Consider the following 27204-nt stretch of genomic DNA (forward strand, 5'->3'; position numbering starts at 1 on the left):
CTCAATACTATATTCCTGAAGGCTCCCTCCTTCTAAGTGACTCTGCTCTGAGTGCCGCAGAAGGGTTGTTTGGCTGGTGTCCTGTTTCCCTTTGCTGGTATTGCTGGTTCCAGGGAAAATATTCACTTCAGATATGGGGAATGACTCCCTAACCTAAAGTGTTTCTGCCTGTGCCTCCTAGATTACACTCTCTTCCTGCTACTCCAGTCCTCTCCTCTCTCCCCATCCCTTGGAGCCCTGGGTGAGTGGTTGTGAAAGAGGTTTTCTGTGAGGTCCCTTTAAGAAGAATTCTGGCTCTGAGAAATCTTTCTCTTTCTTACAAAGAGTATCCTGACTTGTTTCACAGCTAAATACTGTCCATACGCTTATTCTAGGCTCTGGGACTATAGACTGGGGCTTTGTTCCTGGGGCCCAGGACCCTCCCCTCTCTGCTAAACTCACTTCCCACCTCGGGAGTCTCTCTGAGCTGCTGTTCGCTCTCGGGAGCTGGGCAGCCCTTTCCACATTTCCACTTTTCCTACCAACCTCAGTGTGGCTTCTTTGGTGTTCCTTGGTTAAAGAGTCCTCTTAGTTTAGTCCAGAGTTGGTTTTTCCAGATGATGGTTCTTAAAATTAAGTTGTAATCTACTTTGGTTCTGGGAGGTGGAAGTTGGTAAGCCCGCCTACTCCATCGCCATCTTGCCGCTACTCAACACTGAACATTCTGAAGTGTGATGGTAATTCACTCAGACCCCTTTCCAGTCCATCTTCACCTGTACACTCCAAAAGCTACCATGTTTGTGATTTATTCTCATTATCAACTGGTGCTTCCTGTCCCCAAATGTCATCTATTAGGAATTCCAAGTATATGCTCTTTGAGGTAAGCCTTTCACAGCCTATGTATTTCTGTGACTGCTCCATGTTGTAACATGGTTCTGTCATCTGTTCTTTTTACTTCTCAGTGAGCTACACTGTGTTATTAACAGATCATGATTTGTTTACCCACTGTCTTAGTGATGAACCCTGGTCTGTTTTCAGTGTGAGCAATGAGTACAATTGGAACTGAAGGGTCAAGAAGGTCAGGGTCCCGTCGGACACGTAGTGGCACAGTGGATAAAGCATCAACCTAGAATGACGAGGTCATCGGTTCAAAACCCCAAGCTTGCCCAGACAAGGCAAATATGAGAAGCAACTACTATGAGTTGATGCTTTCCGCTCCTCCCACCTTCAATCCCCCCCCCTTTCCTCTCTCTAAAATGAATAGACAATCTTAAAAAAAAAAAAGAAAATAAAACAAAAAGATAAAAAAAAAAAAAAAAAGAAAATAGATGTCTGTTTAGTTTCATAACAAACTGGCAGACTTGTTTTAAAAGTGGACAAGCCATTTTACACCAATTACGTGTGAGAGGTGCATTTGCGCCAAACCTCACCAACATCTGAGGTTGTCAGTCTTTTTAATTTTAGCTTTGCTACTCGAATGGCATCTCACTGGTGTTTTCCCTGCCTTCCTGTATGGTCCTTGAACATTCTTTAGAATTTCATTTTGATTCACTGAAAGTTTTTTTTAGGGTATCTCTGTGTATGGCTTTTTGAGTAGCTGTTATAAATATTGCATTATACCTGCATAACTTATTCAATCTACTGGGCCTGATGTTTCAACAAGTTGAGTGACATGCAGAAACCTTCGTGTCCCCTCATCCTCTCCCATTGACAATAGCATTGTTTTCATATTTCCCCTATGTACATGGAGAGCCACGTGAGACCTTTTCCAGAGGCCTTTACACCTAGGACATCGACTGTGAAACTTAGTTCCCACCAAGTGAACACACCTGTGTGAGACGAGAGAGGCAGAAATAAACATCAGGAGGTGAAACCTCTTCCGCTGCTTCTCTTTTGAGAAAGTATGAGCAAGGAGCATTTTTTTTTCTCTCCAAGGCATCTGTTGTTAGGTCCCCTGGTTCAATCCCAAACTTCACGAGTGTCAAATATGGCGCCCGTCCTGCCAAGTCACCTCCAGCAGACATTGTGTGGTCCTTCTGGGAGGAGCTGCCCCAGTGGCCTTCTGACCAAGTCTCCTCCAAGGTCTGGTTCTGGATGGCTCGGAGAACTGCTACTCACAGCTCAGCTTAGTGCCTGTGTCTCTAGCCTCTTGTAGGATTCTTCAGGGCACCTAATAAGGGCCAAACTCTTCCCTGTTTAAATTCACCTCTTCTCTTGCCTATAACAGAACTCTAGTAGGTAGAGTACCGTGGCTAATTATCGGCAGAGCTGGGATGAAAACTCAGATCTGTTCTGTCTACAGTGGCTTCCAGAAGTCTCCCTCCCCACCATGTTCTTCAAAGGAGGAGGAGTTGAAAGTCCCATATTCTACTTTAAGAACACAAAAAGGGGATGACATGTTTGTACTCCTTTGCTCACCTCTGCACACGTGCAGTGATCTTGACCTGGGTTGGTTAAACTGCAGCTTGGGAGTCAGATACTGTAGCTACTTACTTCCTCAGCAGCACAATGGTGACAGCAACTAGAATATTTTTCTGCTGGGGAGCTGTTACTGGAGCTGAATGAATCAAAGCCTCTGTCTCTTAAAAGATTTAAACTCACTCTGATCAACAGAGAAGCATGTCATCTGCAGTGGCTTTCCCACTGGCCTGCACATGGACAAACCCCAGACCTGCACCCCAAGGATCTGGACTTTTCAGTTCAGCTGCATCCCAATTTGGGGCCATTTACTGAGCCTTTTCTGAACTTCCACCACTCCAGTCTAGCTGGCTTCCTTGCTATGATAAACATATATTTGGTTTTTGTCCCCAATTCCTGACATAACACCTCCTAAAACCCTCTGGAATGATAAAAGTATCTTGTGTATGCTAATAAGATGACTGGTGGCTGGGGACCGCTAGACAGTTTCAGGACGGAAACTGGTCACCAGAAAGACCAAGGCATAATCAGAGGGATGGAACTCTCAGCCCCACCCCACTCCCAACCTCCAGGGAGGGTAGAGAGGCTGGAGATTGAGCTAAATGCCAATGGCCAATGATGTAGTCAATCATGCTTGCATAATGAAACCTCCACAAAACCCCTAAAAGACAGGGTTCAGACAGAACTCCAGGGTGGTGAATACACCAAGTTCCTGAGAAGGCAGCATGGCCAGAGAAGTGGATGCAGAACCCTGCTCCTCACCTTGCTCTATGCATCTCTTCCATTGGGCTGTTCCTGAGCTGCATGCTTTATAATAAACCAGTATTATAAGTAAAGAACTTCCCTGAGTTCCAGGGGAGAGGGGTAGTGGTGCTCTGGGAACCACCTGCATGTACAGCCAGTTAGTCAGAAGTATAGGTGGCAAACCTGGTGCTTATGATTAGAGTCTGAAGTGGGAGAAGTTTGATGAGACCGAGCCCTTAACCTATGGAGTCTGTATTAACTTTGGGTAGTTATGTCTCACCAGGGGGTGGCACAGTGGATAGAGTAATGACCCGGGACACTGAGGACACACGTTCAAAACCCTGAGGTTGATGGCTTGAGCCCATAGGTTACTGGCTTAAAGCCCAAAGTCGCAGGCTTGAGCCTGGGATCACAGACTCATCTATAGCCCCCTGGTCAAAGCATATATGAGAAGCAATCAATGAACAACTAAAGTGTCGCAATTCGAGATGATGCTTGTCATCTCTCTCCCTTCCGGTCTGTCTGTTCTCTCTCGCAAAAAAAAACAAAAACAAAAACAAAAAAAAAAACACAAAAAAACCTGTGGGTAGTTTGTGACAGAATTAAATTATACGATACACAGTTGGTGTCCAGAGAGTTGGACAACTGGTATGGGGAAAAAGACCCTATACATTTGATGTCACAAGTATTGTAGGTAAAAACTGCCTAAATTTACTGTTCCTTAAAGAAGACAGCACATTTCTACCATAGGCCCTTTGCACTTGCAATTTCCTCTCTTCGAAATCTGTACTTTTTTGATAACTGTATGGAGTATACCCTCACTTCACTATAGAGTCTACTCAAAAAACCTTCCCTAATATCCGGCATGGCATATCCGAACTTATTCTTCTTACAAAGCACTTACATGATTCAATCTTCAGTACCTAGTGCTTTCCTGACTGTCCCCAGGGAATTTTCCACTTCAGTATTCCCAGGAACTAAAAAGGTGACTGGCACAAAGCAGGAGCTCAGTAAATATCTGTGGAGTGAATGAGCACCTGCCAGCATGTTGAATGGGGACCCAGAGGTCCTCATCCATAAAACTGAGGTCGCAATGCCGACCTTGGACAATCATCGTAAACATTCACAACGTGGTGATGAGAAAAGCCACAAGAGTGAAAACATGTGCCTGGCGTGGGGTCCACATTTTAAGAAGAATGGACTGATGCTAAGACTGACTGTTTCTCAGCCTCATGTCTCGAACGCCAGGGAGGCTCCAGCAATCACTGAGGACCACACAGCCGTGGCTCCATGGAGGTCATTGCTGAATGGGTGTCAGTGGCTCCCATGAAGATCCTAGAGGTCATGGGGGGAGGGGGTATCGCTCTTCCAACCCTATGAACCAAACAGTGTGAGAAGGGGCAGGAGGAGAGGGGGAGTCAGATGTGTCAGCCACCTTCTCCAAAGAAGACCTGGGGGCTGGCTCGCTCCCCAGAGCTGCCAAGTGCTGTCCCATGCCTTCTTGCAGGGTCTTTATCAGAATTCTGATGCTCACGATAGTGTGAAGGGCAACGCAATGTGGAAAAACACAGATGGCGGTGGCCCGGAGTTGAGAAGGGATTCCGAAGAGTGAGACCCAACAGGAAAGAGCTTCAGGAATACCCGAACCTATACACACACTGCTATTTCCCTTCCTGAGCAAGCAGAGTAGAATAGGAGAAAATCCACCTAATTAGGTCTAAAGGGCTTCTTCCCATAAATGGAAAAGATGCAAACAGACAAGAAAGCATTGTGCCACAGCTTAATTAAAATGCTTTTTTAATTTCTTGGCTGTATATTAAATAAAGGTACACAGCTCATGATTGGCAGCATCTAAAATGAGGTAAAACGGGAATTCAGCTGGAAAAAAATTAGAAACAAGACTCCAAAGCACTCTTGATCCTAAATATTTTTCTATGGGTTCATCCACTTACTTCACGTCCCTGTCTTTGATTCCCACGCCTATTTTCGGGCCGGGTTTACACTGCAGATTCCCCAGAAAAAAAAACCCAGAAAACAAGAAACAAATCTGTCTTTCTCAAGGAGGGTGAACTCCAACTCTGGAAGGGCCATCCGGGACCAGCTGTGTCAGCGTTATCTAGGCACTTGTAGGAAATGCACATTCTTAGCCCTGCATGCCCCCAGAACTACTGAATCAGAAACGGTGGGGGGGGGGGGGGAGAGCAGTTGTAGCAAGCCCTCCAGTGCCGGAGAAGCACTGCTCTAGGACAAACACCTGGGCCAGACACAGTCAGCTGGATCCCCTCAAATTTAACTGCTCACTGAAGTTTAATTAACACAGCCTGGAAATTCATCGTGTACCAGGCACGGTTCCAGGGACCGAGCGTTGACTCACAGTCTAAAGAGGAGGACACGTGCAAACTACTACATAAAACACACAGAGAATGAAATGAGGGCAGACGGAGGTGCTAGCACCACACTCTGTTCAGAGGCTGGAGAACTGATCCCAATTCAAGGTTCCTGGTGGGCTTCTCGGAGGAGGTTGGCATAGAGCTGGGTCTTGTAAGGCAAGAGAGCTTTGGACAGGTTTTCTGTGACAGAGGAGAGAGACGTTCACGCTAAGGAACAAGGACAAGCAAAGGGCACAAGTAGATTCAGAGTCCTATCGGCGCAAGGGGCTGCCACTCACGTACACCCTCCAGAACCTGATTAATTTAACACCCTGCCCCTTTTAACTTTTCACCACAAATTCAACTTGTGACCATCCCATATCCAGTAGTGGGATTCAGCTGGTTTGCACCGGTTCAGCAGAACCGACAGCTAATTTTTTGTTGGGTTCCTCAAACTGGTTATTAAAATGGCACTTGTAATCAGGGTTCTCTCTAAGGTGGGCACCTGGGCAGCCGCCCAATGTGGAAATCACAAATTTATGTTCTTTACTCTTTCTTAGCGTTCATCTGTGCAACAGTGTATTCTAAGTGCCCATAGTAATGTCCATTCCATCCATAGATGAAAAAAATTGCAAGTGGGGACGCCAATCAAGAAGCAATATGAAAATACCTTAAATAACAGTCTTATTATTTTTGGTCAGGTATAATTTAATATTTTTCATTAATATTTTAAAACTCTTTCTTGTAACAATCTCGTTTTGTGTACCTCTTTTATTGTTCTTATTTAAGTAATATATGCATGAAATAACAAACTACCTTTCAGTATATCTTTTTTTTACATACTTAAAACGGTCATTAGGGCTGAAAACCAGTTGTTAAATTATTTCAATCCCACCACTGCCCATGTCCATCCCCCCTCTTCTGCTTAGGAACAGAACCCTGTTTACATAGAGGGGAGCAAACAGCCAGAGAAAAGACTAGACCTCACAGGCTCTATGGCAGCCAAGCACACAGTGGGACTTCAGAGAGGCCACTCAGAGGCAGTGTGCTCACTGAGATGCGTGCCTGTTCTGGCCTTCTTCTTGGCTGCTGGTCAGCAAGAATGCTGACACTCAAGCGCCATATTAGACACTGAGGTGCCCTAGTCTAGGGAATAGGATGGCAGAGCAGGAAGATGGTTCCGAGGAATCAAATGACACCATTAGACCCCCCCCCCCCATGTCACACCCCACACTGCCAACACCCAGGCTTTTTGGGACGTGAGAGACAAACTGCCTCCTGGTTTAAGCCGTACTGTCGTATGCTGCTGAGCCTCAATGTAACTGACACACTGCTCACTCCCATCAGCATCCTCTTCACAGGAAGTCCAGTTCTCTCTCCTCCCTTGCTGAACACCTTTGCCTCCACTCCCCATTTCCCTCTCCATCTTCTGCCGTTCTTCTTGAGAACGCAACCACAGATCCTTTAGCCTGACAGCCAAGTAGGACAGCATTCCCAAGTATCTTCACCTGCATACCCCGGGGCGCCTCCCTCCCCTCTACGCCCTCACTGCCCAACATGGGGCCAGCTCCTGATCACATACATCTGCAGCACTTGGGAGCTCGTCAGAAAAGCAGACCCTGCGGCCCACTCCATGTTTACAAACTAGAGTCTGGGCCCTGGCCAGGTAGCTCAACTGGTGAGAGCATCATCCTGTCACACCAAGGTTGCGGGTTTGATCCCAGGTCGGGGTACATACAAGAATGAACCAGTCAATGCATAAATGAGTGGAACAACAAACTAAAGTTTCTCTTTCTCTCCCTTCAAAAAAAAAAAAAATCAATGACTTAAGAGTCTGCATTTCATCGAGATCCCAGGGCACTTGTAAACCCCCAGTTTGAGACACTTGGTGTCGACATCACCTTGCCTCCCGGGGCTCACCTCCAGACCAGAGATCAGAAAACCCATTTGTTGGCGATACCGTCCCGTCCCTCCTGGCCCTCCAGGTCTCGTGCTCCTTGTCAACTTTTCCTACAGCCTTGAAAGTCACCTGTAGTAACTCAGATTGCTACTCAGTCTTTCATCAACAAAATATAAGGTCTACTGGAAAGTTCTGTTCCGTTTTTGGAATAAAATACAAATTTTTCTTACCGTCAATAAACTTTATTAAATAATATAATTGCCCTTATTATTAATGATTTCTTGCCAGTGTGAGGGCAGTTTGTATATCCCATTTTTGAAAAATGTTTTATCTTTTGATGCGAAAAATTGAACCAGTGCTTGTTTGATATCTTCTTCATTTTTGAATTTTTTGCCCTCCAAAAAATTTTGTAAGGACAAAAACAAGTGATAGTATTATTCCTTCACCAAACATTTTCAATAATTTTCTACATGCTTCTATAGAATTTCTTCCTTGTTGAAGTTTGTAAAAATTACAGTGGCATAAATGAACTTTATCAGTAGCCATGGGTAGGTACACTATCGCTTCACATATAAGACTAACGTGAATCAACTTTGTTTTAGTTAATTTGCCACGTCAGTATGTACACATTAAGTGATAAAAATAGAAAGGCACACATGCGCCAAATAAACATGTGCTTACGTGTCAAAATTTGTTGTGATAGAAACGGATAGAACTTTCCGGTAGACCTTATACTTGCACACTTCCTTGTTTTTGTGTTTATTATTCCCTCTGCCTGAAATGCCCTTCAAAACCTCTGACCACCTGTGAATCGCACTCTTCAATGCATGCCAGTCAGATGCCACCTCTGGGCACGGGCATGTGGGGGACCGGGCCAGGTCTTCCCCACCAGCACAGCGGTACAGCTGTGGGCTCTGGAGCCCATGCCACTTACTACCGCGGGCACGTTAAGTAACCACTCTCTGCCTCGGTTTCTTTTTCTGTAATAGTTGAATAATAACGGGAACCAGATTTCACAGGGTAGTCCTAAAAAGGAGGTGATGAAATGAAAGCACTTGGAAGAATGCTCAGCACAAGACCACTTGATAAACAGTAGGTCATACAGAGACCCCGCAGAGTAGACACAGTGGGCACTCTGTCCGCTGACGTTCACCGAACCCAACTTGCAGTTTCTGGATTGAATTCTGTGCCTAGATTTTTCCTGGGCTCCTGAGCCCACCCCCTCCCCACTCTTCTCCATGGCCCAGCAACGTGCAGGAATCCAGCCCCAGCAGGGACATCATTTGGATGAAAGAATATTTTCCGCAGCCATCCCAGTCTTCAGAGCCTCGCCAAGAAATAGAAAGGAAAAGCAATATAAATGTTAATAGGAAATTGTCTATTCGCTCTCACTTTGGCTAATCTATTACAGCACAACAAAGAGGGAATTAAGATAGCTGAAGGGACCTGAGAACACAGAACTTGACATGCCGAAGCCCGAAGGATTTCAGTTCCCAGGAGGAAAGGCCATTCCTGGACAAGCACGGCTGCATGGAAATCAGGACCAAGGGCTTCTCCTTGGGACGTCTCCATGGTGGCCCCTGCTTCCTACCCTGGTCCCCATTCTCCTGGGCACCCGTCAACCAGTCTGACCACGTGCAGCCATGGGTCTACAGGGCAGGGACAGGAAGATGGATATACTGTACTCACTGTCCTCAAGGACTTCTAAAACAGGCTGACGAATACACTGACAACTATAGTACAGTGTGTGGTAACGCTACTAAGCCAGCGGAGAGGCGCGTTGCCAGATCAGCGGGGCGGGGGAGAGGAGGTCCAAGGAAGTCTTCTCCCAGAGCAGACCCCGAGAGTAAGTTCTAAAGGGTGAACAGGCATGAGCCTGGCAAAGAAGGCAGGAAAAGAGGTCCCAGGCAGTGAGAATGTTCGGTGCAAAGACCAGGGAACTACCTTGGAATAAGCTGAATAATGGTTCCCCAAAGATGTCCATGGGCTGATTCCTAGAATTTGTGAATGTTGACCATGGCCAATTGGCTCAGTGGTACAGCACTGGCCTGGTGTGTGGAGGTCCCAGGTTTGATTCCTAGTCAGGGCACACAGAAGAAGCAACTGTCTGCTTCTCCTCAGCCCCTTCTTTACCTCTCTCTCTTTCTCTTCCCCTCCTGCAGTCATGGCTCTATTGGTGCAAGTGCTTTGGCCCCAGGCACTGAGGATGGCTCAGTGGAGCCTCCACCTCAGGCACTAAAAGTAGCTCAGTTGCGAGCATGGCCCCAGATGGTCAGAGCATCGGCCCCAGATGGGGTTGCTGGGTGAATCCCGGTTGGGGCACATGCAGGAGTCTGTCTCTCTATCTCCCTTCCTCTCACTTGGAAAAGAAGGAAAAAAAGGAATTAAATAAAAAAAAAATTGTGACAGCTATATTAATGGCCAAAGAGCCTTTGGAGGTGTGATTAAAGACCTTGAGGTGGGGAGATTACCTCAGATGATCTGGCGGAGCCCACCGTAACCACAAGACCCTTATGAGAAACATGCAGGAAGAGTTAACACCGGAGGAAAAGTCGGCGTGATGACAGAAGCAGAAGTTGGAGTGATAACCTTTGCAGATAAAGGAAGAGGCCAAACGTCAAGAAGTCCAGGTGGTGAAATGAGCCAGGAGATGGATTCTGCTCTCAGAGTCTGTGGAAATCTCCTGACACCCTGACTCTAGCCCGGAAAGTGAACACTACTGGACTTCTGACCTCTAGAAGGGCAAAAGAATAAGCCTCTCTTATTTTAAGCAGCTAACTTCACAGTGATTTGTTACAGCAGCAACAAGAAACTAATACACACATGTTCGTTGGAATTGCACCGTCAAAAAAGAATGTCAGAAAAATGAGACTGAGGGGGCAGCTGAATCAGGAAAGCCTCTGTGCACCCGATTGAGTTTCTATCTTATCCTCAACATAGGCAGCTGCTGACGGACATTCAGCAGAGGGAGGGCATAATAAGGTTGCCCGTGTAAAGCACTGAATTATCAAATTTTTAGATCTTAAATCTTAGGAATTACCAGATGTCTAATTTCCTATTTTATGGACCCTCATTTCTTTTTATCATGGGCTATAATGACTTTATGAAGAGACGGATAAACCTATTGGAGAGTAGGTTAACTCTATTTCTAGCCCCACAAATTCCAAGCTAATGTTTTCAGAGATGCATTGCCTATATCTGTGAGGCCATCAGCAGGTACAAGAATGCATGCACGGGCAATTGTACTGTCCTGGAAATGGGGAGCTTTCCCCAAATCCCGGCCAGATGATAGCTGTGCACGAAAGTGATTGCCGATCCCCACCCCCACCACACCTCCAAGAAGGCTCAGGCAACCAACAGTTGAGCACTCATTCAGAGCCAAAAGCTTTGTGAGCAGTCCCTTGTTGAGACCCCCAATGGTCCTCAGAGGAAGAATCCTTCCCGCCAAGGGGACCTTGAGACCTGAGTGATCCAAACCCATTCCCTGATCACAGCTGCTGCAAGGCACGGGGACCACCAGAGAAACCCAGGCAGAGGAGATAAGCCAGCGTCCATGACCTCTGCCCAGTCTCTGTCTACACACAGGAAAGTCTTTAAATGTCACATGGCAGCCAGTTTCCAGGTCCTTGCCCTTCCTACCCACTGCATGCATCACATGCCCCCTCACCCCCACACCTCCTCTTCAGGGCCTCTGCCACCTCTGCCCTTTGCTGAATGTCACTTGCTGCCAAAGGAGTCGCTCACGGGACAGTGAAGCAGCCCCGGATCTGAACGAGTTGGGTTTGCTCTGGCACGGCCACCAGACCTCTGAGGCCACCGGGCAGGCACTGCAGAGGTTCCAAGGCAGTGCCCTGGCTACGGCTACAGCACAGGACCCCCAGAAAGCGGAGCTCGGTGGATGGAGGAACTCATTTCAAAAGTCACCATCCCTCTGTGGGCCTCAGTTAAAATACAGAGCCTCCCCAGCACTCAGCTCCATCCCAAACAGGACATCCCACATTCCACTGGAAGTCATGTGCTCGGCCTTCCCGGTGGCCTTCCCGTGGCTGGCCACAGGGCGCTCCAGGGTGTTAAACGGCCAAACTGCCTGACAACCTGGAGTTTCCAATTTTGAACTTTTTTGTTTTTTTTTTTTTAATTTATAGATTTTAGAGAGAAAGAAAGAGAGAGAGAGAGAAACATTAATTTGTTGTTCCTTTTATTTACGCATTGGTAGATTCTTGTATGCACGCTGATGGGGGATTGAACCCACAACGTTGGCTTAATTGGGCCAATGCTACAACCAACTGAGCTAATGAACCACTCTAACAGGCCTCACTCTACCCCACTCCCCTTTTCTTTGGGAATCTACACACAGGGACAAGACCTTCCTAAAAAACAGAATCACTGAGTTAAAGGGTCTGCACAGTGTCTGCCCATAGAGAACTGGCAGCATGCTTTCCAGAGAGTGTGTCATCGGGTGTCACCCGCGGTTCAGATCTATCCGCCACGGATGAACAAAGGATTTCTGCAATCTCTTTGCAGTATCACGCAAAGCTCAGTCAGTTAGCCCCATTGGACTGACGAGGAACGTGAAGCCATGTCAAGTAAAGTGACTTGGCCACAGCCAGACAGCTATGTGGAGACGGGGCAGGGGACAGAATCCACGTCCCAGGATCTTCCTGCTCTGCTGTAGCTGCTGAATTATTCAGACCTTTGAGTTCTCCCAGCCTCCTGCAACGGCTCTCATTTATTAAAGATAACCACAGGCCAGGTTCTGGACGGGGCACTCTATTATATACCTTGTCCACATCCATCCAAGTCAATGAGGCACTCGTCACGAGGACACCGCAGCTGCTGAGGATAGCGCCTACCAGTCGCCGAACGCTCAACATGTGTGAGCCACTATGCAGCGTCCTTGACATCCACGTAGAAATGCTAGAAATCTGTGCACTCGGCATTAAATGTCAAATTCACGGACGAAAGGAATGAAGGTCATAAAAGGGACTTCCTTTGAGAGCCTCACGGATAAATGATGGAAAATGCATCCATCAATATGTGGATTTGAACACAGGGCTGTCTCCAAAACCTAAGCAATTTAATTGCAATGCTAGACGGCCCCTAACATGAACAACCTCAGGTGTGTGGCCCAGAAGAAGGTTTCTAGAAAAGATGGTGAGGAAAATCAGCATTCCGCGCCTGTGCGTCTCCCCCGCGACGTGCTGGCTGCGTGTCGTCTCAGCAGCGCTGAGTTTATCTCCACGCCATCCGACGGGCTGCATACAAATGCATGTCTTTCTCTTCTGAGGGCTGCTTCCCATTAAAACAAACATGGATCACAAGGGTCAGCCCACAACACAGCGCAGACCTCCAGCAGCACTTCTGACGGCTAGGAGGGGCCTTCTCAGCTGAGCCTCGGAAGGAACGTGCAGGCTCCCTCTCAGGGGCACCCCGTGCGGGGCATCGTCCATGACCTCTGCCCAGTCTCTGTCTACACACAGGAAAGTCTTTAAATGTCACATGGCAGCCAGTTTCCAGGTCCTTGCCCTTTCTACCCACTGCATGTATCACATCCCCCCACCCCCCATACCTCCTCTTCAGGGCCTCTGCCACCTCTGCCCTTTGTTGAATGTCACTTGCTGCCAAAGGAGTCGCTCATGGGACTTGCCAGAGGTGGGAGCAGAAGGGTGAGTGCTCCCAGAAAGCAGCAGCAAGAGGTCAGCATGAGGGGAAGAGCATCAGGCTGGGAAGGAAGTCTCAAGTTCAAGTCCCAGCCCTGCCCCATAACTCAGTGTGTGGCCTGGGGCAAGTTGGCAAATTGGTCTCAGCCCCACCAAAGACGGGCAAATTGTTACACAAATAGCTCTATGTAACTTCAGACACCCCTCTGGAGGAGGCAAGGGAGAGTCTAGTCAAGACCGTGGAGCTTTAAAGAAAGGAAACGATTCAGCAAATCAAGATGAGACAACCGGGTCCCAGATCTTCTGTACAAGTAACCTCCCATCTTAGTTGCTCTTCTCCTCGGCAGGCACCCTGTGCCTGGCCCTCTCCCGGCCTACAGCCGCTACCATCCTGGAGGCCTCGCACCACCATCCCAGCTCACACCCCAGTGCTACGGCCGACTCAGGAGGGCCTGAAAACGAAACCACGACCTCCGTCACCCAGGAGGAAAGCTGCCACCTCCAGGAGGCCCTAGAACTGGCACACAAGGACAAGGGCGAGCCCAGCTGAGGGACGCCATGCCCAATCAAGAGATGGGGGGAAGAAGGGGGAAAGGCCAGCTGAGGGACGCCACACCCAATCAAGAGATGGTGGGAAGAAGGGGGAAAGGCCAGCTGAGGGACGCCACGCCCAATCAAGAGATGGGGGGAAGAAGGGGGAAAGGCCAGCTGAGGGACGCCACGCCCAATCAAGAGATGGGAGGAAGAAGGGGGAAAGGCCACGCAACCACGCCGGCTTCCCTTCCTCACTGCCCTGGTGCTGGCTGGGCACGCCTACTCCTTGTCATCCTTCTACCAACAGCTAAAGAGACACGGCCCTGGGACCACACCTGCCCTCTGACACGGGCAACCCGATCACTTCGCTGTGTGTCCATCCAGAGAAAGACAGGGAGTAGAAGAAGTACTGAAACGCCACATAACAAGATTATTAGAGTCAAGTTTGGCTTGCCAGAGACGTTGCAACTTAGAAAGTACGTCTCCAGGTGTTTCCCAGCCGGAAATGGTCCTGGGGCTCTCTCGCTGGGGTCTGTGGCCGCGTCCGCAGTGCACGACGGAGAGCTTCCTTCCAGGCGCACAGGACTCCAGGCACACATGCCTCATTCCCCCTTCTTTCTCCAATTGCTCTGGCTTCCTGGCCAAACTCACTCTCTGCTCCCACTGTTTTGGAATCAAAGGAACTTAAAAAAAAAAAAAAAAAAAGCTGTTTTTTGGGGAATAAAAGTGTCAATTTATAAATTCCCCACTTGGCCTTGTCTACCTACAAAGATACAGAAAAGTCTGGGGGAAGCAGTAGAAGAGGATTTTGTTTCTCTTTTGAGTTTCCAGATGGAGCGGCCTCCCACGGGCTACCCACATACCCCAGGGGCCGATGTCACGACTGTGATTTTAGCGGTACCCTGCAGACCGTGCGGACAAGTGCCCCCATGACAACCAACAGCACGGAGGGCCTCGAGAAAGGCAGAGAGAGAAACAAGGAAACCAGCATGTACTTGGCTCTGGAAGTGTCTGCAGCATCGTCAAGCAGAGACCAAGCTAATGGACACGTGGGCACACATGCCAGCCGGACCGAGCCGGGGTCCGAGAGAGGCAGGGACACTCGCCCAGGCTGATGAAAGCTGAGATGCTGAGAGTGACGGAGTTCTGCATGTATCCCCCATAAGGCCCTGACGATAAACTCCTCTGGTCATTGCCTGGGATGAATCAACCACGGGGCCTGGGGAGAACCGATGCTTTCACCTGAGCCTGGCACTGTCAGGGTGGACAGCTTCCCCAGATGGAACCGCAGCTGCTGACACTCAGTGGAACCGCCATGGACAAGGAATCTAATCATCATCACCACGGGCCCGGCACCGGGTCTCTCTACCGGAAAGAGCGCTGTAGGAGGTGGCCATGCTGGTTAAGGTGTACACAAGACCTGACAGAGCACCAGCCTGAGCCTGTTCACCTGGCCTCGCCGGGATTCCCCACCACGTGCCACACACTGCAGCCTAGACATCGCATGGACGCCTTCCGAGTCACTGCCTCTCTCCAGGTGAATGTCACTGCATGAGGTCACTAGGGCTGCCGTAAAGTACCACAGTCCGGGGGGCTGACGCAATAGAAATCTAAGTTACCACAGTTGTGGAGGCTGGAAGTCCGAGATCAAGGTGTCAGCAGGGGTTTGCTCCTCCCGATCTCTCTTCTCCTTGGCTTATAGATAGCCATATGTCTTCACATATCTTTCCTCTGCGTGTGTCTGTGTCCTAATCTCCTTTTCTTAAACGGACAGTAGTCATACTGAATTAGGGCCCACCCGTACGATCGCATTTTACCTTAATTACCTCTTTCAAGTCCATGTCTCCAAATACAGTCACATTCTGAGGCACTGGGTGCCAGGATTTCAACCTACACATTTTGAGGGGAACACGATTCACCAATAAAAGTCATTTCCATTGTTAGCCCATTGAGAAGCACGAGACACACAGGACGGTTACGTAGCTTACCAGAGGGACAGAGAGCTCAAAGAGTGACACAGGGAGTGGACCCAGGGTCTCCCTAACTTTATGCTAAATAGTCTTGGACACTGAGATGCCAAGACTGCTCTAGGATTAAAATTACTTTTGGTTGAGCCAGTAACTTCCTATCACTGTAACTTATTCTTCTGTGTTCAAGGTTATCTGGACACACTGTTGTACAGAGCTACTTGTTTTCCATTATAATGCACCAAGTTTTACACAATTTCCTCATGGGCCATGCGGCTGTGGGATCACAGCAACCCTCAGGGAGCCCCCATCGGATGGATGCCTACCCTCCAAATTGAATTTCAGGCCTCCTAGGACCCTCATGGTGGTGTCTCATGGAAAACCTTGTGCACAGGAGTGTCCTGATGAGTATTTGCTGAACGTGTGAACATACATATAAATGGATGACATGGCCAAGGTTAACCTCAGCTGAAGGTCCCAGCTGATGTTCCGAGATTCTGCTCTGGGACTGCCGATGACTGCATCAGACCCAAACCAGTGCCTTTTCCCTCTCTCCAGTGCATTTTCCCCCCACACAGCCAGCATGCCAGGCAGCATCACCCAGGGGAGGGAGGCCATGATGAGAAACGGCCACAGAGACTAATGGCCCCTGCCCAGGTACAGAATCATGGAAAGCCCAGGGGACAAATTAAACTTTCCCCTTAGGGTTCATCTCAACACCACTTCGATGTACTTTCCTCTCTTGCCAGATGGATGGATGGATGGATGGAAGGAAGGAAGGAAGGAAGGAAGGAAGGAAGGAAGGAAGGAAGGAGAAAAAGTTCACTGTCATTATCTAACTCCACTGTCTCTGCTTTCTCTATTCCTATTAAGAAAATACCATGGTCCTCCAACAAATGTCTGTGTGAGTAGCTCTATGAGCACAAACTACCACAGGCAGGTCCGAAAGAAGCAGGGGACAACAGCTCACGACAGCATGGCATTCCCCAGCAATTCAAGGAGATAAAGTTAACATTCAGGAATGCAGGATAATGCAATACAAATGGTATTAATATGTGCTAAGCCTTTGAGGGATACCCAGTAAGCAGCATAGGACTAGGGATTTTAAAGAATAAAGGCTTCTTGGAAGGAAAGAGACTGAATTGGTGAACCGAATGACAAATGAAAGCTGAAACCTTGGCTTTAGCCCTAGAAAACAGCTAGGTCTGGGTCTCGTGTATGACCGTGGGCATAGATTAGCCAGGGTGTTGATTTGAGCAAGGCAGGAAGAATGACGGCATAAATTAAAGGCCAGGAAGTCAAATCGTGAGTAATGGGAAAGAGATCACAGGAGCTGGGCCAGCAGCAGGAGGGACACGGGCCGACAGTGGCCAGGTGCAGGGGTCCTGGAGGACCATAAATAGCCCTTTAACTGAAGCATTTAGCCTGGATACAATGGGCATCAGGAACCCATTCAATTTCCCCAAGTAGAGGAATAAAATAATGCAAGTGGTTTCTGAGGAATTAATAGCACCCCAATTGCACTGCTTCGATTGCAGTAGAATAAATGAAGGAAGGCGCCCCAGTGCCAGGCGCAGGGACTTGAGGGCGAGGAGGACACCCTTGATACTAGAGAAGGAGGCAGGTAAGTTCTGGAAAACCAGGGGCGCATTTCAACAGGAGGTCGGGGTCTCAACAAAGGGGTATCCGAGCGGAACGTAGACGTTGTAAAACACTTTCTCAAGAGACCAGTGAAAATGCTGCAGACATTTCCAAAGCCACAAGTCACAGAACTGGAAAAGACCTTTGCTAGCAAACTGTGCCAAACCCTTGTTTTAGAAAAGCATCCATTCTTCGTTTACTCAGCCCCTACTGTGCACCAGGCACCATGCCAGGGACTAGAAGGGAGGCAACGGGGTGAGAAACACTTGACTCCAACTTGATGCCACAGAGAGGAAGCAGTTTCACAAGGCAAACAAGGTGAACCGGGGCAGGAGAGGCAGGGCCCTGGGCTAAGGCAGGGCCCGCGCAAGGACCAGGTGTGACCGGGGGCTTCTGTAAGCTGTGGAAGCCGAGGGACGGAGGGACGGAGGGACAGAGGGACGGAGGAACAGGGTTGCAGCAATAGGCACGGCAGGGCAGCACCCGACACTCTGAGAATGGACCTGACTCATCCTCTTTCAAGGGGTCTGACCTCTGTACCAGAATAGTCTGCTACACCCACCCCCGATCTGGACCTCTTCCTACTTTCATTTAAATGTGTCCAAAAATACTGAATGAAATAAAAGTCTGAAGGATGTGCTGGGAAGCAGAGATAGGGTCGGTCATCTTCCTGCAGAAAAGTGGGGTGAGCTGCTCGCAGCAGATGGACTCAGACGGCTCTGTTCAGGAAACGTGACGTGCGCTGCCGTTCCGCCGAGCGATACGAGCAGAGGTGCCCCCGAGACCAGACGGAGAGGAAAGAGCAGGGTAGGGAAGAGAAGGCAGAAATGTCCGTTTTAAATAGAAGTTGCTTCTTCCAGCTTTCTGAAAATAAAGACAAGCGCTCATGGTTGCCGTATAATTAGGGGTGTGCCATTTGATAGCGGAGGGCACTGAGGTCCAGGGAAGTGAAGTAACTTGTCCTATTCGCCCAACTGGTAGAAGCTCATGCCAAGATTCAACCCCAGGTAGTCTGACTCTAGAGAGCTTTAACCATTCCCATCACCCTCTTCGACACCCGTGTGGGGTAAAGAACAAGACGACGGTGCCACGTGATAGGGGAGCCAAGACGCCCGGATGCCAGGCCTAGCACTGCGTGTGAAAGGCCTCGGACCAGGAAGGACGACAGCCTTGTCAGAGGATGGCCCTTCCCCGAGCGTGCAAGCACTCCTGAGGCGGGCAGGATCAGATGGGTCATGGGGAAAGAGGTCTTCAAGCGTTAAAAAGCTCAAGAGGAGCCTGACCAGGCGGTGGCACAGTGGACAGAGCGTCAAACTGGGATGCGGAAGACCCAGGTTCAAGACCCCGAGGTCGCCAGCTTGAGTACAAGCTCATCTGGATTAAGCAAAAAAAAAAAAAAAAAGCTCACCAGCTCGAACTCAAGGTCATTGGCTTGAGCAAGGGGTTACTCGGTCTGCTGAAGGCCCGCGATCAAGGCACATATGAGAAAGCAATCAATGAACTAAGGTGTCGCAACGAGAAACTGATGATTGATGCTTCTCATCTCTCTCCGTTCCTGTCTGTCTGTCCCTATCTATCCCTTTCTCTGACTCTCTCTCTCTCTGTCCCTGTAAAAAAAAAAAAAAAAAAAAAAAGCTCAAGAGTAGAGCATCCCCTGAGGCCAGGGACGCACTGGCCGGGAGTCACGGCAGAATGACAGCCCAGGACCTGGCAACGAGGGGAGCCACACGCTCCACTCCATCAGCAATGGAAAATCATCAGGAACCTCATCTCGGCTCTCAAGACACAGAAAAGAACAGGTGGAGGACTGAAGGAAATCGAGAGTGGTGAGAGTCACAGCAATTAAGAAAGGGATGGAGGGAAAGGGGGATGAAGGGATGGAGAGAGGGGTGGGGAGGGAGGGAACAGGAGAGAGAACAGGCATATGCGGGTATCACTCATTCTACAGGCCAACATGAAAAGCTACTAACATACTAGTCTTTCAAAAAGGGAAGTCGAGGCAACAGCAGGGGGAACAGGAGAGGTAACCCCAGCACCCAGCCTCTTCGAGGGAGTCAAGTTTAAATAAATCGTGTTCCTGTGGCACCGACTCCACTGCCCACAGGAACTCCACTGCATGGCAGCTGTACTCACAGGTGTATCAAATATTTGCCTGTGGTGACAAAGGCAGCTACTCACAGCCACCTAATCTGCTTGTCCTCCTGGCTCGTTTGTTTTGTGCCTGTCCTCAGAATCTTCCCTTTACGAACCTCTCCATCTTGAGAGCAAAATCACAGCACTTGAGGGCTGCGGAGTGCTAAGACGCTCAGAGCTTCATTTCGTATCTATTTTCTTATAATCAATCAGTTTTATTTAAAAAGGAGGAAGGGAGAGACCAGGGAAAATGGATATAGCTTAGAGAACGATTATACATAATAGTCCCAGAAGGCTTCATTGCTCAGATGATCATTAAAGAAATGGATAGAGTTAGTTTTCAAAAAGGTTCCAGCTCCCCCTTTGTATCTGCCAAATTGGACGGGGGTGGGGGGAAATGAGAGAGCTATTTCCATTTCTGGAACCACATTAACTAAAATGTATCCCCAACAGCCTTTCACTAAGGGGCTCCCCACCTCTGCTAGGCCTCCAGTATGTAAATGCACAGGAATGAACAGGTCAGTGTTCATTCATTACTGTGGTTGCCACTGGCCAGTGTTTAAACACACTAGCCAGCACACCCAGCTGGACACAGGTTGACATTCTAGCTAATCTAACAACTCCTTAATTATCTAGTTGGTGGTTGCGTTTTAGGCTTTATTTTCAGGCGTAAGTTTCTTTAGTTATAAAGAGTCTATCAGCCCTGGCTGGTTGGCTCAGTGGTAGAGTGTCGGCCTGATGTGTGGAAGTCCTGTGTTTGATTCCCAATCAGGGCACACAGGAGAAGCACCCTTCTGCTTCTCCACTCTTCCCCCTGTCCTTTCTCTCTTCCCCTCCCACAGCCAAGTCTCCACTGGAATTGGCCTGGGCGCTGAGGATGGCTCCATGGCCTCCACCTCAGACACTAGAATGGCTCCAGTTGCAATGGAGCAACGCCCCAGATGGGCAGAGCATCGCCCCCTAGTGGGCTTGTCGGGTGGATTCCAATTGGGTGCATGTGGGAGTCTGTCTCTCTGCCTCCCCACTTCTCACTTCAAGGGGGAAAAAAAGAGTCTATCAATGGGTTTGTTTCTCCTAACCCTTAGATATACAGCATTTCAAAATGAGTCTCCACCAGGCAGGCCAGAAATGGGCTCCCTCCTCTGTCACATGACCACATAACTGCAATGAAATGAAAAAGTCAGACTTGGCAGGGAAAACCATTAGTGCTGGCTCTGGGGTCAGACAAAACTATAATATAAACTGGCTTGAGTGACCAGCTAATCAAAGAAAGAAAAAACAAAAGGCATGGCAAAATAATACGCAATGTTCAGGTGAAATGGACTGTGACATCATTCACATTGCTCGCTAGCTTGTCCTCACATGGGCTTGTTCTTGGCCTCGCTGCCCCACGTACTACTCCAAGAACCACCAACCACACACAGACCTCTGATCTACGCACACCTCTCACTCCGGCCTCCTCAGCACCTTGAGTTCCAATCTGTGAGCTCAGGTTACGGAAGGATGTCGGGTGGCTACACCCTGTGTACTGAATACCTAGGGGCCTGTGTGAGGAGACTTGTGGGTGATCCCATCAGGGGTGGGAGGAGGGAAGAGTGGCAGGAAATCCGTGTCGGAGCACCTTACCTCATCACTGCTGCCCTCAAAGTTTGGGCTCATCGGCCCTTTATTCAGACTGAGAAACTGATGCTTGCACAGGTTAATTAGCTCATATTGTCTGTGTTCCATTGTAGAAATGTGAATTAAGCTCTGTGGGCCTCCAGGGCCCCCCCACCCCGGTCACTCCCGCTGTCCCCTGAAATCCATGTCACAGGCAGCCTCTCTCACATCCTCAGCGGGCAGCTGCCCAAAGGACCTGTTTTTACATTGTGGAGAGCAACGAGGAAGGTAACAAAATGATAGGAAAGCCTGGATGGGAAGCAGGCAGACCTGAACTCATGCTCAACGGGCAGGAATCCATGGGCTTCTACTCTCTTCATCGTTTACATGACAATGACAAGCTTGGGCAAGAAAGAATGGGAACTAGGGCTATTCCCCTGAAAGCCTCAGTTTACACAATCAAAAACTGAGGTCCAGAGAACAAAGTAAGCATTTGTATGTCACTCAGGACCAGAACCTGCCTATCACTCAGGGCTTTCCTCATGTTTTAACATCAACGTAAGATACGTGGCCAACAGGTCCTCTTGCAGCCCACTGAGCCTTCCCATTGCTCCTTGGAGGCACACCGGATTGCTGACATCCTGCTTCTCTGAGTCACTGTTTCTAAGGGCAGGTTGCTAACCAGACACAGGGGTAACACTTGGGCAGTCAGCCAGACTCCAGGTGGCCTTTCCAGGCCACCTGTGTGTGCAGGTGGCCCACACAGCAGGCTGCACTTTGCCTGGTCTGCAAAGCAGACACTCCTCGATAGCTCTCCACCATCCAGGGCAGTGGCTCCCCACTTAAGTGGGCACTGGGATCACCCTGAGGGCTGGCTAAAATGTAAGAACTCCGGGCTCCCCATTTCCAAGGCATCTGCTGCAGTAAGGCTGGAGAGGAGCCCAGGAATTTGTATTTCCAACTAGCTCCCAGTTCAGAAATTCTCTCTCCCAAATTTTCCAATCCAGGGACAGGTGGCAAGGATCGCCAATCTGACCCCCGCCTACAACTCCGGCTGCATCCCACAGGCAGGGCTTAAGTTGCTACTCTTTGACAGCTCAGGTCTCTCACGTGATCTCAGACACATGTCGCCGAGCAAAGGGCCGGAGCTCACAGGCCGTGAGTCCAGCTGACAGTGTGGCCCTTCCTGTCACTGCTCTGAAACCAACACTAAGGAAACGCTCTAAGGAGTTACAAACCATCCACCATTTATTTAATTTTGAGTTAGTTCCCCATCACTAACTCCTAATTCCAATTTCATGTTTCCTTCTAGATACGTTATTCCAACACTTCACACAATCGACAACATTCCAGCTTACCCCATGGCATTAAAACAAGTAGCCTTCACTTGGTGTAAAGGAGGTAAACCTTCAGATCAATTTTTATAGTTGCTCCTATGTCCTAGAGTTGCCAGATTTAGGAAATAAAAATATAATACAACCATTGGATTTAAAGTTCAGATGAACTAATAACTTTATTTTAGTGTAAGTATGTCCCCTGCAACATTTAGGATAAACGTATAATAAAAATTGATAGATCTTTATCTGAAATTCAAATTAACAGAATCTTGTATTTCATCTGTGCACTCATTCAAAAAATAGACACATTGAGCCTCTCCTATGTGTTACTTGCTACAAATACAAGCCAAATAGGCAGGAGTATGTGGTAAATGTTTAAAAACTGGCCATTGTGGGGATGGGGTGCTTTTTAGTGTTTGCTTAAGCTTGGAGTTCCTACAACCATCTTGTAAAAACGAGCGACAGAGAGACCGGCAGAGACACTCATGCAGAGCTCGAAGGTCACTGAGCCACAGTACTGATGGTATCAACCACCTACCTCCAAGATCTTATACGGTAAGACAAATACATTCTTATTTAAGCCACTGTTAGTTGGTTCTTCTGTTACTAGTACCCAAATGATTCCCAACCAATTCCCAACACATGCTGCTCTTAGCCATGGATCTTCTATTCGACCTCTCCCAGTAGACCAAAACTTGTATCTGTTTGGTGGTCATGTTGGTGGGTCTCTTCTTCTCTTCCTTCTTCTTCCCTCCTTCCTTCCTTGCCTTTCTTCCATCCATCCATCCACCCTCCCACTCACCCACCAGTTATGTGTACCGTTTATTTATGTATTCTATTCAGTGGTGCACTACTCTAGACCTCAAGGAGACATCCCAATCAGTGCCTCTGACTAACTCTCGGAGAGTCAATCACCAGTGTTTTCCATCCAGGCCTCTTTTGGAAGAGTACTTTGTAAGCCTGCCCTCAGCGGCTAGCACTGAATACAGGTTTGTTTCTTCTGGTATTGATATGGCCCCAGACCCTCTCCTGACCTACTCAGTACTTGCTTAGGGTCAGATGAAAACACTGTAGAAATAAAAGTTTTTACAAAAAAGGCCACAGGGAGCCCTTGAAGACCCATAAGTCCACTCTAAGACACTCAAGCACCCACAACAGGACAGGAGTGCTCTTAGCCACAGGTTATCTGAGAAGGCTCTTGACCCAGACCACTTTTGTGAGTATCCCAAGCACTAATGCCTGTACTTACGAAACTGGCATTTACTTCTCTCTCCGACACAACAGACGAGAAAGGAAAGGTAACGTGTGGAGGATGGAGATGACCAAACTGCACATGGAGCCACTTCACCAATCACATTCTAAATGTTTCCTCAGACACATTCCTCCAAAGTCGCATCCCAGAGAGCCAGGGTGCCCATCCCTGTCCCAGCCCTGCGGACTTCCCCACTGCATTCAACACTAGCTCACACCTCGGGGAGGGATCCTCTTCTTCATCACCACTCTGCTTTTCTTCCTTCCACCTCAGCTCTGAAGACTTTCTCTTCCCCGTTTCTAGGTGCCTGCCATAGCTTGTGAGATGTGCCATTTAAAAAGAGGCTCAATCCCAATACTACAGTGTAGACCACCCTTTCCGGCTCACTGCCGACAATTCTAGGTACTTGCTATACTGTCCCTCCAATCAAGCCAATGGGCTGTTATTTATCGTCAGTTCACAGTCCCTTATTAGCACATTGACTGACTTGTGTACAGAAAGCCAATGCCCAAGCACGTCAATACCTTGAGATATCAATCAGAGAGACGGACCATGGCAGAGACACATCCTCCGCTGAGGGCCCCTGGTTATGTGTGGTCTGTCAGAACCACAGCGGGCCCACCAGAAGACCATGCTGTGCAGAGCCGAACCAGATGCTGGGGTGAAATCTAAGACAGTGACCAATTGATGAGGGGATCAAGGTTGGACAAATTAGGAGGCTCAGAATGAGGCTAAAAACAAACAAACAAACAGGAGGCTTTTTAAAGGAAATCTGTTCATGCTGAGGATAATTAATTACTGTGTTGACTGGACTCCCAGAGGCAAACACGGAAGCTGAAGCACGATTATTTTTAATAGACTTAAGTTCTTTTTGGCTGGAAACAACATAAGCCAACAAAGAGTGAGCTGGCCACGTGGCCAACGGGCGAGCTCTTTCCATCCTGACTTGCAATTATTTTATTGAGAATGATGTGCCTACCCCACCTCAACTCCAAGTCAAGCCTGGGACTGCACCATTTGGGAGAAAACACTGAATTTCTGAATGTCCTAGACAAGTCCATCACCGTCTGTGTGTTCTGCCCTGACACCATCCTCCCCTCAACTGATTACACCAGCCAGGGGCGCCTGATCCAAGATAGTGCCTGGGACCTTCAACCAGGAGTGCTGAGCCAATCATACTCATTCTAATGGACATTTTAAATAAGGCACACACAAAGAGATGGTCAGTACCTAAGCTGGAACACATAGAATTGGAGGTGGTGGACCATATTGAGTTGTGCAAAAGAAGAAAGAACAGGAAGAGGGGGAGAACTCAAGTGATGAATGAAGAATGGCAGAAAAGGGCAATGCATGGGGTAGGGGAGCAGAAGAGAAAAAAGAAAGGAAGACACGTCAGAGGGAAAAGGTAGACAGGGACAAGGAGACAGAGAACCAGACAGACCCCTATGGCTTCCTGTATCTGGGAAGAAAAAGCCTTGCTTCCAAAAATTTCAGGTAAAAACTGAGCTTTCCTTCCTGCTCCTGGGCTTTGGGCATGTACCTATGTCTCATAAATAACACAACCACCCCCCTTTTCAAACTGGAGCAGACCTGTCTGTCTGGCAACTAAAATGTGTAGGAACAGAACTTGTATCAACATGAAACACTCCTCTCGAGCTAAGTACAGAGGTGACTGTCCCTTACAGTCAAAACATGCTTTCATTCAACAAACATTTGTGGAACGTCTTCTGTCTTTGACCTTGTACTTAGAGCTGGGTTAGAGGAAAGAATCAAACACAGCTGGTACCCACCCACGGAGCGCCGACAGTAGAAGAGAGATGCCCAAGCACACACAATTATGACACAGCCTGGGAAGGACTATTTATAGCCAACATTAACAAGGAGGCGTGTGAAACAGAGCTTCTGCCAGGCAAGGGACAGGTGGGCAGTGGTCAAGAAAGTCATCCTGGATGACGCAATCTCAAAACTAAAGTCCAGAAACCATCGAGAATATGAAGAGAGGAAGAAGGGGATTCCAGGCGGCCTGGCTCCTAATAGTCAGAGAATTTATACCACAGAAATGGGCAAATTCTACAAAGAATATTTTTATATTCTTTTCTGGGAGTTGGTGTAGCAGTGCACACCATGGTGATAGAAGCCCAGCGCCCCTAAGAGCCAGGGAGGAAAGGAGGCATACCCGCCCTGAATCTCCTGTGTATAACTTCAGGATGTGGGTAATGTGCAAAGAAATTCTAGAGACCATGACCTCCACAATGCCCTTCTTCTGCCAACCAGCCAGTCCAGTTCTACGACACTTTTGGGAGTCTTACTATGTGCAATGCTCTGAAGGCGTGAGGGTTGAAACAAGAATGATAAAGGCAGTGTTGAGTCCAAGAATCTTACACACAGACTGACAACCGTGACGCCCCGCAGATTTGGGGAAAGGGTAGTGTACGAGGTTTAACGAAGGCGTCTGACAAAGGGGACAGAGGCATGGGATTTGGAGACGGACAAAGACACTGCTGGAACATGCTATTTGTGCTGGACTTAACAAAAAAAACTTGCTGTCTGCAGAGCCATTCGGAGCCCCTTGTCTTCTCCCTGCACGCCCCCCCATGCATTATGTTGTCTTTAGGGCGCCTCTGACCACAGCGTCCAACACTACCTCCAGGCTGAGCAGGGCCTGGCCACTACTGACCAGGGAGGCCAGAGTCATCACCAAGCCAGGCCCTGGTGGCAGCCAGCACAGGGAAGAGAATGCGGGGGTCTGGAAGGACCAAAAGGAAAACCTGGGGCCAGGGAGGACCATCCAGTCTCCTGCTTCAAAAACGGAATGACCCGCCCCGGCGGGTGAAGAAGGCTGCACCACCTTAGGCAGGAGCAAAGGAAGCTTCGTGAAGAGCGTGTGAGCCAGGGAAGAGCCCCCAGGGCCAGGGCGCTGGAATGGGGTGGGGGGTAGGGGAGGATGGGCAGACACTGTGTGGGAGTGGCAGCAGGTGGCAGGGTAGAGGGGCAGGGGGACACAGGCTGGGGACAGGAGCGGGCCACCTTAACTGTGCCTGGTGCAAACGAACCAGCAAGAGGAGAGACAGCGCCTGACCTGTGGTGGCGCAGTGGATAAAGCGTAGACCTGGAAAGCTGAGGTTGCCGGTTCAAAACCCTGGGCTTGCCTGGTCAAACCACATAAGGGAGTTGAAGCTTCCTGCTCCTCCCCCCCTTCTCTCTCTCTCTCTCTCTCTCTCTCTCTCTCTCCTCTAAAATGAATTTAAAAAAGGGGGGGGGGGAGAGAGACAGCGACAACATGCTGTTTTTCTCTCCTAGAAGTTCTGCGCGCACAGGCAGGAAGGATGGGAAGGAAGAATACTGACAGGTGAGCAGGGCTCAGAGTCGCAGGACAGAGGGCCGAGAACACAAAGAAGAGCCTCTGCTGCTGAGGCTGACGGTGCTACAGGGTCAGAGGTATGAATCCAGGGCCGTTGGCCAGGGTCACCCCTAGTCTGGATGGCCAGGTGGGCCCACTAACTGGGAAAGAATCATCTCAAGCTAGAAAAGGGGAGGGCCAACATGAAGGAGACCCAACACCCCTCAAAGCGGGCGCTCAAATTTTAGCTGCATTGCCTGAACAGATGGTTCAATCAAACCCGCTCGGTAACAACTGGCAGACCCATGTCTTTTCATTCCTGGTCTAGGAC

The 27204-nt window shown here is 48.8% G+C and overlaps 1 protein-coding gene and 1 non-coding gene across 11 annotated transcripts in view; both read right to left on the reverse strand.

Moving 5' to 3' along the window:
- LARGE1 (LARGE xylosyl- and glucuronyltransferase 1) overlaps window positions 1-27204 on the reverse strand; it is a 556826-nt gene that overhangs the window by 361846 nt on the left and 167776 nt on the right. The window lies entirely within an intron of this gene.
- Window positions 11123-11260, reverse strand: LOC136389948 (small nucleolar RNA SNORA76). Its single transcript, XR_010748490.1, has one exon. It is a non-coding gene; the product is annotated as a small nucleolar RNA SNORA76 (small nucleolar RNA).

This window comes from Saccopteryx leptura, chromosome 1, assembly GCF_036850995.1.
Source record: "Saccopteryx leptura isolate mSacLep1 chromosome 1, mSacLep1_pri_phased_curated, whole genome shotgun sequence".
Classification (NCBI taxonomy): domain Eukaryota; kingdom Metazoa; phylum Chordata; class Mammalia; order Chiroptera; family Emballonuridae; genus Saccopteryx; species Saccopteryx leptura.